The following is a 14,189-nucleotide window of genomic DNA, read 5'->3' as shown; positions in this document are numbered from 1 at the left end:
AGTTCATGATTAAGAACAGGAGTGGGGGGACTTTTTCATCCTGAGGGCCACATGCCCTGCTGGGCACCGTTCCAGGGGCCACATGCCAATTGTGGGTGGAGCAACAAATGCACATGTTGCCTTCATATAAGTAGATGAGTTTCTTCTCTCTCTCTCTCTCTCTCTCTCTCTCTCTCTCTCTCTCTCTCTCTCTCTCTCTCCTGTCTCCTCCATCCTGGAATGCAAGAGGCACTGTTTCAACCTGGCAGAAACACTCAAGGAGGATGCAAGACATGATCAGTGATGGCAGAGTTTGTCGGGCCAGAGAGAAAGGACACGAGGGCCATATTTGCCACTGGTTGCAAAGTTCCCCAGTCCTGATTGAGAACACCCAATATTTCCTTGCAAGTTCATCATTATTAAAGGGCTCTGCATTTGCAAATACAAAGGAAGTTAAGCTGCGGATGGATAGATTTTGTGTGTGTGTTTTCCCTTGCTCAGAGGCAGCTCCAGAGGCTAGAGGAGAGAGCCATTCTATGCTAATCAGCACAAAGCAGCCGCTCTCTGAAAGTGGGGAAAGGGGTCGCTTTCTTTAATTCAAAGCGTATGCTGTCAATTTGAGCTTCACCTTGTAATCTTCCAAGCTGGAATTTGGCCAGTGGATTTGCATCAAGCAACCGATGGGTGGTGGTGGCGGCAGCAGCAGCTTGCCCTTACCCTGCTTTGAAAAGCTGGCAAGCAACACTTCCAAATAGGTGGGCAACGGATCAGAACTGGCTCTGCTGGCTTCCTCCCTGCTGCTTCCTGGACAGAATGCCCTCCCATGGTGCTCCGAATTGGGCAGCAGGTTGCAGTCTCTTTCTCTCTCTTGATGGATTTCATCTCTGAAGATTTTGCAGAATATTATTATTATTATTATTATTATTATTATTATTATTATTATTATTATTATTATTGGATTCCTGCCTAGTTACACCCACACACCCACACACACACCCTGGCTTGCATGTAAGAAAGAAATGAAACCTAAAAACAAAGTAAGCTGACAAGCACAAAACCAACAGCAATTAAAGACAAGCAACCCTTTTAAAAAGCAGCAGAATCCACAATTAGTCATTTTAAACTCTGGACTTACGGGTCTGTTTTTGTCTCGCCCTCCTTTTTAGTTTAAATGGCTACCGGTTGTATCCAACCTTAGTCTCGCTCACTGAAATTAATAAACACAGTTAACTTAGATCTATTTAAGTGGATCTGCTCTAACGTTAACATGGTTAGAGACAGATCAATATTTATTATCTCACTTCAGCAAGACCTGCTGTGTTTTGGGGCTCCTGTTGAGTGTTGCCCCAGACATCTGCCCCAAAGTCCTGCCCCAAGGGCACCACTGCACACAATAAAATATTGGGAGGCCAGTGGTTTCATGTTCCTTCCCTCTTCTGGTTCAAATTTCTCTTATTAGCCTTAACCAGCAAACTCATTCATTGCCCAAGTAGTCCATGCAGAAGTTGAGTTTAGTGGGATTGCATAAGAAAATAAGAATTGTGTAGCTGGGTGAAACCAAGCCCCAGGTTGCTCACTGCTCTGTCTTCCAAGAACAGCCAGCCAAATGCCCCTAAGAAGTTCTCATAGTCTTGGAGATTGCCATTGGCAACCCATGAATGCATCTAGCTATACATGTCTGGGCACTCCTTGGTTACTGTTCCCTTGATGCAGGGCAGATGAATGTGTGAATGGGAGTTTGGAAAGCATTGTTCAAAGGCAACAGAAAAGTTACACTGGTTGTGTTGTATCTGGGTTGTTCCATTTAGAATATTTGTTTGATGATGCAGTCATTGTGTGATGAGCAAGCTTATGCTTTAATCCAGAAGTAGGGAGTGACAAAATACTGCTTCAAAATCCCACAAACCCCCTTGACGTAATCAAAAAACAGTGGGAGGACGGCAGAGGTGATGAGATTAACCCCACCCAATGGACTAGAATGTGGTCTAAACCTCCCTTTAAATCCATATCAGCAAAAAGGAAAGAACTCAACCTAAAACTCATTTACAGATGGAACCTAACACCAAGGAAACTAGCACGAATACGCCCAAGAACCTCACCAAAATGCTGGAGAGGATGCACATCCACAGGCATTTACCTCCACGTGTGGTGGGAATGCCCCAAAATCCAATTCTTCTGGACAGCAATCGTACAAGAAATATGCAAAATAACAAAACAAGTATTAGAAGTCACCCCAGAACTGGCCCTACTAAACATCTTCCAAGACAATAATGTCCACGCACATCATAAAGAACTCATAATCTACCTACTTTCAGTAGCCAGAAACATCATAGCCACACACTGGAGAGACCTGTCAGGAATAAATCTGGACCATTGGTATCAAATAGTATGGGAAACAGTCCTATTAGAAAAACTAACCAATAAACTGAAAATGACACAGGGACAAATAGAAGAAGATGGCTTCCTTTTCATACATAGTCCAACAAGATGATAAAAATCCACCAACAGCATACAAATCAATCTGGCTAACCTGATTAAACACACACACACACACACACACACACACACACACACATCCATTAACACACAACAACAAAGCTCACTACAGCCATCCAAAGACAACTAATAACACTCTAGGCCACCACCACCCCATCTTCTCTCACCACCAAAGAAACACAATGAGCGAATAATAAGAGAACCCATACAAGTACAAGCTGACACATAATCCCACACGTACACTAAGTAAAAGAATAGAAGCATAACCACCTGACCTCACTCCACTCATCATACCCTCTCTTTCCCCCCTTTCCCCCAACCTAATATTGCATATAATACTAATGTCTCACAACAAATGAAACTATATTGTAGAAATCACAATTTGAAAAAAGAGACAACACATGTGTTTTTGTTCAATAAGAAATCATATATATATATATATATATATATATATATATATATATATATATGCAGGTTTTGGTGTCCTCGGGTGTCTTCCTGTGTAAAAGATGGGGTGTCTAGGCGACGTTTCGACGAGGTCTCACTCGTCATCTGAAGATGACGAGTGAGACCTCGTCGAAACGTCGCCTAGACACCCCATCTTTTACACGGGAAGACACCCGAGGACACCAAAACCTGCATTCCTGTACCCGTGAAAATCTACGAAAGCAAATATATATATATATATATATATATATATATATATATATATATATATATATGAGAATGATGACTATGGACCTCCAGGCTTCTCTGTCCAGCCCTCAGAGCTCTCCCCAGGCCACGCCCCTCTCTGGACTTGTTTCACAATCTCCTCGAGTGTTTTTGCCTGCTTGGAATGTGTCTTTGAACGCTGGCAATGCCTCTTGCTTGACTGCGCGGATGTCAGAGCGGGATCTGTGAGTGTTCATAGAAACCAGCCTATTGTACAATGTACACCCACTTTTGCGTCTGATGCCACCCATCACTAGCACATCGGCCCTGGAAAGTTGCCCACAAGGAAATGTGTCCTTCGGGCTGAAAAGTGTCCCACTTGTTCCCACTTGTTCATCTGGTCTCAGGGCCGGCCCTACCATTAGGTAACTGCCTTGGGCAGAGGATGCTGGAGGGCGGGGAGTCATGGTCAAGTGATGGAAGACAACCTGCTCTGCACCATTTAAGCTAGTCAGGTTCCCTCTGCACTATGATTTCAGCCTCAACCCTACCCACCTCACCTGCAATATGAAGATTACACGTAGTACTGGTCTACCGTACAGGACTGAGAAGTGTTCTGGGCACTAGGGGTGTGCTGTGTAATTCCTTTGTGTGTGTTTTTGCTGTGAGTTGCCCAGGATGTGATGGGTTAATATGTGGCCCCTTTCCCAGCTTCTTCCCTCCATGCCGCTGCCGCCACCACCACCATCACTGTCTCACCTCCTCCTTCCTCTGTATGCAGCAGGCAGGCCTTCAGCCTGGGTTCCTGCCCTGAGCTGTGTTGCTAGGGAGCCGCCAGCCTAGGCTGAGCTATGCAAGGGAACAGCCTGGCCTGTCAAAGTGTCTGAGATAAACCATAGGCCAGACTCTCTACAGCTGGGCTCAGGCATGCCTCAGCTCTTGTCTGGGGCCTGGGAATGGCCTGGGTCTGTGAGGTTCAAGGGCAAACTTGCTATTCATTAGTTGGGGGTCCTTGACATTCCCACTCTGTCTCTCTCTCTCTCTGTCTCCTCTTTCTCTTATTGCAGTGTTTGTGTGTTTTCTCTTCCCTCCCCCTCCCCAACTCCTATCCTCCTTTTGATGCATTACTGGGTGCCACTGCTGAAGCTACTCCCCCCTCTTCTCTGTAAACCCCCCCCCAATCCTCTCCCATGCATAGCCCTCCCCAGGAGACAAGGGAGGGATGGAGAACAATGGTCCAAGTGAGCCTATTCAGAGGAGGAGGCCCAGACGGACTTGGCTGTCTACCTCCTTTGCCTGCCTGTGTCCCTTGAAGTTCGCTCTCCGCGCCCCATATTTGTGGCTTCTCATCTGAACCCCCTTCCTGTTTTTGCAAGTGCATCTGCAGGGGAGAGATTAGGGGGCTCAATTGACTTTGGATTTCAGATCATTGATGTCCTTATTATCTTGATATTTGCAGGAAATTGTAATTTGAGATAAGGAAATGTCAGCTGCGTGTTCTCTCCCCCCCCTCCACCCGTTTCCTCTGTCTGCAAAGAACCCCCCACCCCACAAAGCACAGGCAAAGTTCTTGCTTAAAGAAAAATGTAAATGATTGCCTTAAGAGGAGCTTCAACTCAGCGCAAGTGAAAGAGCTGGCAAAAATCTTGTGTGTGTACACACACACACACACACACACACACACACACACACACACAGCTCCAGTAACCACGGGAAAAACATGCTGCGTAGGCAGAACTCTGAAGCTCCCCTACTTTCCCTCTCTGAATGGAATATTTCTTACCTTTTTAGCATCTGAGTCTCCCTGTAATTATCCAAGACAAACAGCATGTGCAATTGGTTTAAAATGATATTTCCCCCCTACCCCAGGCCCCTGGAGCAGAATGGAGGTGTAATTGTGCTAAGGAGTTAGCAGGGGGAGAATATGGCTTTTTTTTTTTTTTTGGTCACGTTTTGAGTTGGAGGTCTTCAGCCAGGGAAAGGGTATGAAAAGCCTTGATTTGCATAAATAGCATGTGTCTCTACAAAAGAGAGAGAGGGGTGGGAGCAAGAAGAGAAGAAAGAAAGATATCAGGGGCTTGCAAAATTCAATTGAGACTGGAGAGGGAGGGGGGGCAGAAAGGAGGGTGGAAAAAATTGACAGTGAAAGGGGTTTTGCTAAGTAATACCCTGGCGAGATTAAATTGTCCAGAAAGTTTCTCCCCGTGTGCTGATGAAATGGTTGATGGGGTGAGGCGAAGGAGGAGGGACGGAATCCCTCCTTTCCAAAGGGCATGAATAGAAAATTTGGCAAAGGGAAGGAATCCGATTAAGCAGAAAAATCCCTGACATTTTATTTATGATGAATGTGTGCGTGTGTGCGTGTGTGCATGCACCTTTTGGTCAAAACCTCACACTTCCAGTCTGGTGTGGTGTTAGTCTCCAAGTCCCAACAGAACCACCAGCTTTCTCAGTGGCTGTGTAACAATAACAGCCATCTGATGAGCAGGAACAGAATTTGTTCAGGGCCTCGGAACAGAGGCAATGGGTGAGTTATTGCAGTGATTTACTCCAAAGCAAAAGACAGGTTTATCTGAACACACCCATCCCATCTCAGAGAGATTATCCTTGGGCAAAGGTGGAGATTGCACCTGTGTTTTGACACTGTTGCAGGGTGATCACACAACAACGGACTTTCGGTTGGATAATTGTGGTTTCGGCATCTCCCCAGCCCTAGTCAACCATCAAGAAAACATGGAATAAAACACACACCCAGCATTCTTATTTTTTGCAAGGGACCTTGGGCTGCCTTTGCAAAAGCAGAAATTAAAAGAGAGCAGGGTCTCTCTATTGAGTCGCTAGTCTCGCCTTTATTTATCCGAGGCGCAAATGTGCAATCTTTGGGATAGCAGATGGCAGAGCCTCTTCTCCCACGGACGGGGTTGGTGCCTGGGTGCCTGTGTGTCTCCTGCCAATTAGTGGCTCCCTCTCTTTGATTTACACAGTAGAGGAACCCCCCCACACTCCTTGCTCGCGAGGCAGAGAAGGAGCAGGTGCTCCTCTCATCAATTTGGCATTGGTTCACTCTGCCGACATCGCTTGAACCCAGGGATGGGAACTCCAGAGCAGCTGCTCCTCTGGCTGCAGAATCAGCTTTACCTGGTTATCGCATCCTGTGCTAAGAGCTGGTGTGCCAGTTTTATCATAGAGGCTGCTTCATTGGGGCAAGTGGGGTGCTGCCCCGTCAACCTCACTCTGCCCTCAGCCAACCCCTCACCTTGGCTGCCTTCTTACTTCCATGTAGTCCAGGCGGTGGCACTGCCTGTCAGCTTCCTCCACCTTAGTCTCAGTGTTGTTGTAGAACTCAGCAGGAAAGAGGATGGGGGCAAGACTAGAATGCCCGTCATTGGCTCTCTGGCGCCACCTACTGTTAGCCTCCCTGCCTTCTGCCCTACCATTCTCAACCAGCACTAGCCACCACTGGATTTATGGCTTCTCTCAAGGAACCCTAGGGATTGTAGTAGTGAGCATGCTTGGGAATTCTCCCTTGGTTATCTCTAGCCACCCGATTTTGTTGTTGTTTAGTCGTTTAGTCGTGCCCGCCTCTTTGTGACCCCATGGACCAGAGCACACCAGACACTCCTGTCTTCCACTGCCTCCCCCAGTTTGGTCAAACTCATGCTGGTAGCTTTGAGAACACTATCCAACCATCTCCTCCCCTGTCATCCCCTTCTCCTTGTGCCCTCCATCTTTCCCAACATCAGGGTCTTTTCCAGGGAGTCTTCTCTTCTCATGAGGCGGCCAAAGTATTGGAGTCGCAGCTTCAGGATCTGTCCTTCCAGTGAGCATTCAAGGCTGATTTCCTTAATAATGGATAGGTTTGATCTTCTTGTAGTCCATTGGACTCTCAAGAGTGTCCTCCAGCACCATATTTCAAAAGCATCAATTCTTCGGTGATCAGCCTTCTTTATGGTCCAGCTCTCACTTCCATACATCACTACTGGGAAAACCATAGCTTTAACTATAAACCACAGTTCCTGGAGGCAGGGCGTCTTAAACCAGTTTGTGTCTGTAGTATGTATAAATCTGCCCTTGCAGTGATTTGAGCTCCAAGGCAAAACCAGCACAACCCCCCCCCCCCGAACAATAGACCGATATGAGTAGCTTATTTTCAAGGACAGAATACTCAGAGCTCACTCAGCGATCCCGTGGCAGCATATGAGGCTTACTTTATCAAAGTACTGGACTGATCTTCTTCACCTTTAAAGCTTTATTGTGAAAAAATGTATACAAAAGGCCAAAAGGGAATCTACAGCTGTCATCTGTATGCTATTATCCATATTCTAACAATTTTAGGAATTGGGAGATCAACTGATGACTTAGGGGATATTGTTGTAAACTCATGTTTATATATACATGTTTATTTCACATGCAGTTTTGGTTGTCTGCTCATAAATCATTTTTATACAGTTTTCATTGGATCTGAGTTCCTTTGACATTGTCTGTCTTCTTTTGCATAATTGGAGACCCTCTCATTTGTTTTGGTTGGATAGGAATCAAACATTCCTTTTTAATCGGGTCTGTGGCTTTTAACTACGGTTTTTTTGCGTGGGTGGAGTGTTTTAATGTTGGGGTTTTTTAAATCTATGTATGTGGTTGCTTTTTGCTTAAAATATTGTAAGTTGCTTTGAGGTGCCATAGCTAAAACAACAACTAATAAAGATAACAATAACAATAATAGCAATAATCTACATTGAAAATTTTGCCATGGCCTAGAGTGATCTGGGCAATTTATTGTGTTGATTTGTGGTTTGAGAAGAGGCTATTTGAACCAAATGAACAACTATTATTTTCTTGTTTTTGTAGATTATTATGATGGGGAATTTCAAGAACTTGGAAAACGTTGATTTTTTGGTCACGTTTACTACGGATGAAGGCATGCCTGCTTTTCCTGTTTCACATGGACCTGATTTTCAAGCCATCTTTCTTCAGGATACCCTACACAGCAAGAACTTTCTTGGGACTCTAGGCTTTGAATTTTTGGATTGTCTAATGAGACAGGGGAACTGGGCCAGAAAAGCCCATCTCTGGACATGGAAATTGGACAGTGTTGGGTCTCCATCGTTCTAGGGTCTGCCATGGTTTGCTGATTTGGATCACACATGGAAACCAAGAGCAGCTCTGTATAGCTAAGATACTGAAGGAGGAGGAGGAAAACAGCCATGGCAAAGAGGCAAATGTCTGAACTGTGAACTTTCTTATCTGTAGTCATTGATGTCATTAAGAGGGATGTGATATCATTGATATGGCTTGTGACTCAATGGAGATAGACAGCTGGGGGACCTGAGCTGATTGTTGGGGGCTGATTTCACCTAGGATCACTTAACCTTTTTGGCACAGGCATCAGAAAATGACCAGGCCAGTAGCTTTTCAAAATTATACCTATTAGAGACATGTATTTCCCACTTTGACTTGTCTACACCATATTGAGTAAGTTCTTGGGTGAAAACTCAGGTGACACATGACACTATTCACGCCTGTTAAACATCAGTGTAGCTTCTGAAGTGCGTTCTTTCACCAAGGAGTTCCCCCATGGCTCCAGATTTCAAGGGAAGATCATTGATTGGGGAAGCTTGCCTGCTGTTCCTGATCTTAACTCAGAAACCTAGGATTCCCTAGGACCTGGGACTGGGTCTTACACCTGCCTGCAAGAGTACTGCAGTACTCAGCATGAATTGAAGCTTCTAGGTCAAGCACAAGGGAAGCCCCACGTAGAGAGCATTGCAAGTAATCCAGTTTTGATGTTTTGGTTGGGCTCCACAACCTGACAACACATGGCAGCAACATTGCAGGTCTGCTCTGAAGTAGAGTCTGGATCTGGTCTGTGCCTAAATGGGTGACTTCCTGGGAACAATATAGATTCTGTGATGGAAGGAAAGCAGGCTATAAATGTAAGAAATCTAATAGAATTTTATCACAAATTATGCGTGTACAAATTCATTTTGTCTCACATGTGTACATTTCTAATCCTATTTTAGCCTAAAGTATCTGTTTCTAATGCATGGTTGAGGGGGAGGCAAGCCAAGAACAGTCTCTCAGAATTTGGAGAATCCAAAATTTGAAAGATAATTATCTTTAAGTTCCAATTCTCCACATTAAGTCTGGGAAGCGCAGATCAGTTCTTTTAGCTTCAGAACTGACAAAACAAATTCCTCAGGCATCTCTAGTGCAGAACAGTAGTTCACTGCAGTTTAATTTTAATACAAAGGACAATGACAGTGTGGTGTAGCTGTTGGAGTGTTGGATTAGGAATGGGAAGACCAGGGTTCAAATCACTGTGTGATTTGGGGCCTTTTCATCTGAACCTACCTCACAGGGTTGTTGTGAGGACAATAGGAGGGGAAGTATGTATACCATTCAGTGGGTCTTGATTTTTAGTAGATAGTATAGGGTTGTGTGATAAATCCCACATAATTTAATGCCACTTTCTCTGTGTGCTCCATTTGACATCTGCTGGCTAGGATTGCAGTGGTTTGCTTTGAAAATAACACGTTCCCCCGTATTATATATTGCATTTTATCAATGTTAACTGCCACATGCATAACTGATTAGCTGGGTGGTCATGTGAAAAAGAGAGTGGTGCTCCTGTACCTTTATTAGTTGATTCCAGCAGGTGTTGGTTCTTGTCATGCTCCTATTAAAGGTGCAAGAGTCCATTCCTCCCGCACTGCTCTTGGCTGCTCTAGGTATAAACACGCTGATCTTGTATGACATAGCAGGTAACAACACAATTTTCTTTTTAAAATGGGGCTTACTTCATGGTAGGTGGATACAGGATGCACTGGAAACAATGGGAGTGTGCTTCTGAGTACACCTGTGTAGGATTGCATTGTGAACTATGAACCAGAAGGGTCCCCAAGCTTCTGCTATGAACCTTACAGAAGTCACTCAGCCTCACCCTTTTGCAATGTGGGGATAGCATTGGACTTACCTTAGGGCATCCGTTTCCAACCTTGTGCCCTCCCAGCTTTGTTGGACTGCAACTCCCATTGGCCCCAACCAGGGCAGCTGTTGTCTGGTTGGGAGTGATGAGAGTTGCAGACCAAAACAGCTGGTTGAAGAAGTCTCACATACAGGATGGTTGTAAAGATTATAGCAGGCATCCCCAAACTTGGCCCTCCAGCTGTTTTTGGACTACAATTCCCATCATTCCTGACCACTGGTCCTGTTAGCTAGGGATGATGGGAGTTGTAGTCCCAAAACAGCTGGAGGGCCGAGTTTGGGGATGCCTGGATTATAGCAAATGTGAAGCATTTCCAACACTCTATAAATGCTGAAGTATAAAATGCTAGAGTTGCAATCCTGTATCCACTTAGCTGGAGGCAATGTGAGTAGATATGTATAGGACTGTGTCATCATTGGCCAGATCTGTGCTGGGTTGATTTCAAATCTTGTCATTTGGATATGTTTCTCTTTTCCAACATGCTTTTGATGTTTCTGCCATTTAGAGTCTTATTTTGCCTTGGTTCCCTATTGGCTATCAATTCTGTGGTTTTATTGCTGCCTTGCCCCTTGTTGCAATGTGTTTTTATATTTCATTGTTGGGGGGTTGTTGTTGTTGCTTTTTACATTGTTTATCACTGCCATTAGCACAAAAACAAAACCCAATACCTGTCAGTAATCCAATTCCTTATTATTATTATTATTGTTTATTAAAGTTCAATCATTGTGACAATAAATCATTTTGATGGTTTCACAAACAATCTCTCTGCGTGTTTTTGCTGTGGCTGAACAACAGGGCAGATGGAATGCAGATGTTCACATTTTTTGATGCCCTTGGTAGCCAGCCATTATATTTGGTTGCCACCCAGTTAGGGTGGTATTTTAGAGAGGAGTCCACTTCCCCTTCAGAATAACCAGGCCTCCTGTCCCCCAACAACAAGGCTGGCAAATGCAGTTCTTTGTAAACATGCATGTAGGATCAAAATAACAATGATCTTAATTTTCACATATATGTTTATGCATGGGCATAGCCAGGGAGGGGTGGCAGCTGCCCCCTATATCAAATAAATACATAAAGACACTTAACTGAAAGTAAAAATTGCAGAAATATTTTGACAGATTTTTCTTGGGGGTCAAAAGAAAGCAATTTAAAACAGTTATTGTTGACTGGCAGAATCCGAGACCAGGGAGAAGAGTCGGTGGAAGAAGATTGGAAAAAGTTTAAAGTCTACTTACAGAAATACTGTAAAATTAATGAATGTTAGAATGATGTTGGATAAGAAGTTAAGTGGTTTTTAGCTATAATGCTATAAGGAATATGAAAAAATGGATTATTAACAGGTAAAAATTTAATGTTACCATATTTTAAGATTAAAGACTAGGATAAACAAAGAGGGAAAGGATTTGCTGAACTAACAAACTGAATTGGAATACAAAAAAGGGAGGTGTGAGGAGGTCCGGGAAACAAGCAAATGAAAGATAAGTAATGGAAAGATGGAATTGTTTTTAACTATTTTTATTTTGTATTTTTCTTTTTTCTTTTTTCATTTTGTAATACTTTGAAAATCTTAATAAATATCTTTTTTTTTTAAAAAAAAACCCCAACAGTTATTGTTGAGACATTTCATTCGGAATCTGCTAGACAGAGCCAGACAGAGAATGATGACAGGTGGGCGTCCTCTTTCCCCACCATAAATCCTGCCTCTGCCCATGATCTGAAGAGTCCCCTGTAAAATCACTAAGTTCACTGTCTGGAACATAAGAGGAGTCTGCTGGGCCAGGCCAATGGCCCATCTAGTCCAGCATTCTGTTCTCACAGTGGCCAACCAGATCCCTGTGGGAAACCCACAAACAGGATTCAAGCACAAGAACTATTTCCTGTCCTGTGGCTTCCAGCAACTGGCATTCAGAAGCCTTGCCATCTCCCAATGGTGGAAGCAGAGCATAACCATCACGGCCAGCAGCCATGATCCGAAATTAAGATAAAGGTAAAGGGACCCCTGACCATTAGGTCCAGTCGTGGCTGACTCTGGGGTTGAAGCGCTCATCTTGCTTTATTGGCCGAGGGAGCCAGCATACAGCTTCCGGGTCATGTGGCCAGCATGACTAAGCCGCTTCTGGTGAACCAGAGCAGTGCACGGAAATGCCGTTTACCTTCCCGCCAGAGCGGTACCTATTTATCTACTTGCACTTTGACGTGCTTTCGAACTGCTAGGTTGGCAGGAGCAGGGACCGAGCAATGGGAGCTCACTCCGTCATGGGGATTTGAACCGCCGACCTTCTGATTGGCAGGTCCTAGGCTCTGTGGTTTAACCCACAGTGCCACCAGCGTCCCTTGATCTGAAATTACCTGCCAGCAAACCTGCCTCTCATCTGAGTCTTTGGGCAGCAGCAGAAGAAGACTCTAGAAAGGGGAGAGGCAGTTTCTCAGTCGTGCTAAGATTTGGATGTACAGTGGTACCTCGGGTTACATACGCTTCAGATTACAGACTCCGCTAACCCAGAAATAGTACCTTGGGTTAGGAACTTTGCTTCAGGATGAGAACAGAAATCGTGCTCCGGCGGCGCAGCGGCAGCGGGAGGCCCCATTAGCTAAAGTGGTGCTTCAGGTTAAGAACAGTTTCAGGTTAAGCACAGACCTCCAGAACATATTAAGTTCTTAACCCAAGGTACCACTGTATTCAGAATTGGGGTGAGAGATTCTTGGTGTTCCAAGATGACTCGAAAGCCCAGTGCAACATGACACTACTCCCTCCTACTGACTTCTGCACTTGTGCCAAGGAACTTGGCAGCAAAATAAAAAAACCCTTGCCACTCTAGGATGGTCACCCGGGCCTGGCAAGCAGGCAGTTGACTGAGAAGAGATTTATGCTCACTGCTGACAGCCTGGCAACTGCATTTGTGGACCCCTGATGTCTGTGTTGTCTCCCTGCGTGTCTGTCTGCATTTTATATGTCAGGGTTAATGTGAGTTGAATGGCGAATGTGCATAAATACTGGCCATTGTCCACGTTCACCACAAGGGATGGAGAATCTGCACATATTAACAGCCTGAATAGGGAGCTGGGTATACACTGTCTGGCCGATATGCAAGTGAGGTTGAGGGATGTGGGGGTCTTAGACCTTGCCTGGGAAAGCTGAATCATGCCCAAGAGGACAATATCAACCACGACCATGTAATCTAGGAAATAACCAGCTCACACTCTCAAGGTGGGCTTAATCCACAGCAAACTTTGGGGTATCTGCACAGCAGCCATGCAACAGGGGAAATATCTGGCTTTTTCTGTCCCCTTGTGCACATTTTTCCGTGATAGAATAGAGTGGGAATAGAGCCAGAATTTATGTGTGTTCTCCGATTAACTACAACTCTGTAGGTTTATGTCGTTCAATGGAAAGCTAGAAGCTTTCGCCATACAAAACCCACAAAGGCAAGGAAAAATCACACACAGGCAACCAAGGAATGTCTGGTTGATTGTGACCTGGGTTTAGCGCCACGGAAATTCATGCGATGAATGTATAATCTGATGGTGATCCGGACACCTATGGAACTCAGAACGCTCATCCTCTGGGGTTCTTCTCTTCCTAATCCATCACAAAACCAGGATGGTGCTGGTGATTCTTTCCCACCCAGAACTCCCCAAATGAACAAAGGAGGTGGAATAAAGAATGACCATATTGTTCTCTGGGAAGCACATGCAGGCAGATCCCCTGCAAGGCCAAGTTCAAGGCTAGTATTGAGAGGGTGGAGTGTGTGTGCAAGAGAGAGAGAGAGAGAGAAGGTGGGAATGGCATGCTAATTTCCACTGCAAAGATGCAAGGCTAGGAAATCTGCATGAGGTGATTATTCACTGCTGCCACCAGGCCCTCCTACAGGCTGGTATGGTTCCCCTCCCCCCAAATAGCACATTAAAGAGAAACAATGGGGGCTGATTGCCTTCTGCTTAAAGGGGGATGGGTGGAAAGAGGGGGAAGGTTCTCCCTCTGCACACCTCAGAGAGAGAGAGAGGGAGAGAGAAATGACAGCTCAGATGGATGGATTGATAGATAAGACAGATGTATTATTATATAGCAGATCTCTAT

The 14,189-nt window shown here is 44.8% G+C and overlaps 1 long non-coding RNA gene across 2 annotated transcripts in view; it reads left to right on the top strand.

Annotated features, from left to right (window-relative positions):
• The window catches only part of LOC114584256 (uncharacterized), a 100,782-nt gene extending 89,935 nt beyond the window's left edge, over nt 1-10,847 (top strand). For both annotated transcript variants that reach the window (XR_013390648.1, XR_013390649.1), the window contains exon 4: nt 7,975-10,847. This is a non-coding gene — a long non-coding RNA (uncharacterized LOC114584256). The remainder of the gene's footprint in view (nt 1-7,974) is intronic.
• Nucleotides 10,848-14,189: the final 3,342 nt, after the last annotated feature.

This window comes from Podarcis muralis, chromosome 14, assembly GCF_964188315.1.
Source record: "Podarcis muralis chromosome 14, rPodMur119.hap1.1, whole genome shotgun sequence".
Taxonomy (NCBI): Eukaryota; Metazoa; Chordata; class Lepidosauria; order Squamata; family Lacertidae; genus Podarcis; species Podarcis muralis.
This window is presented reverse-complemented; position numbering and strand designations above follow the sequence as displayed.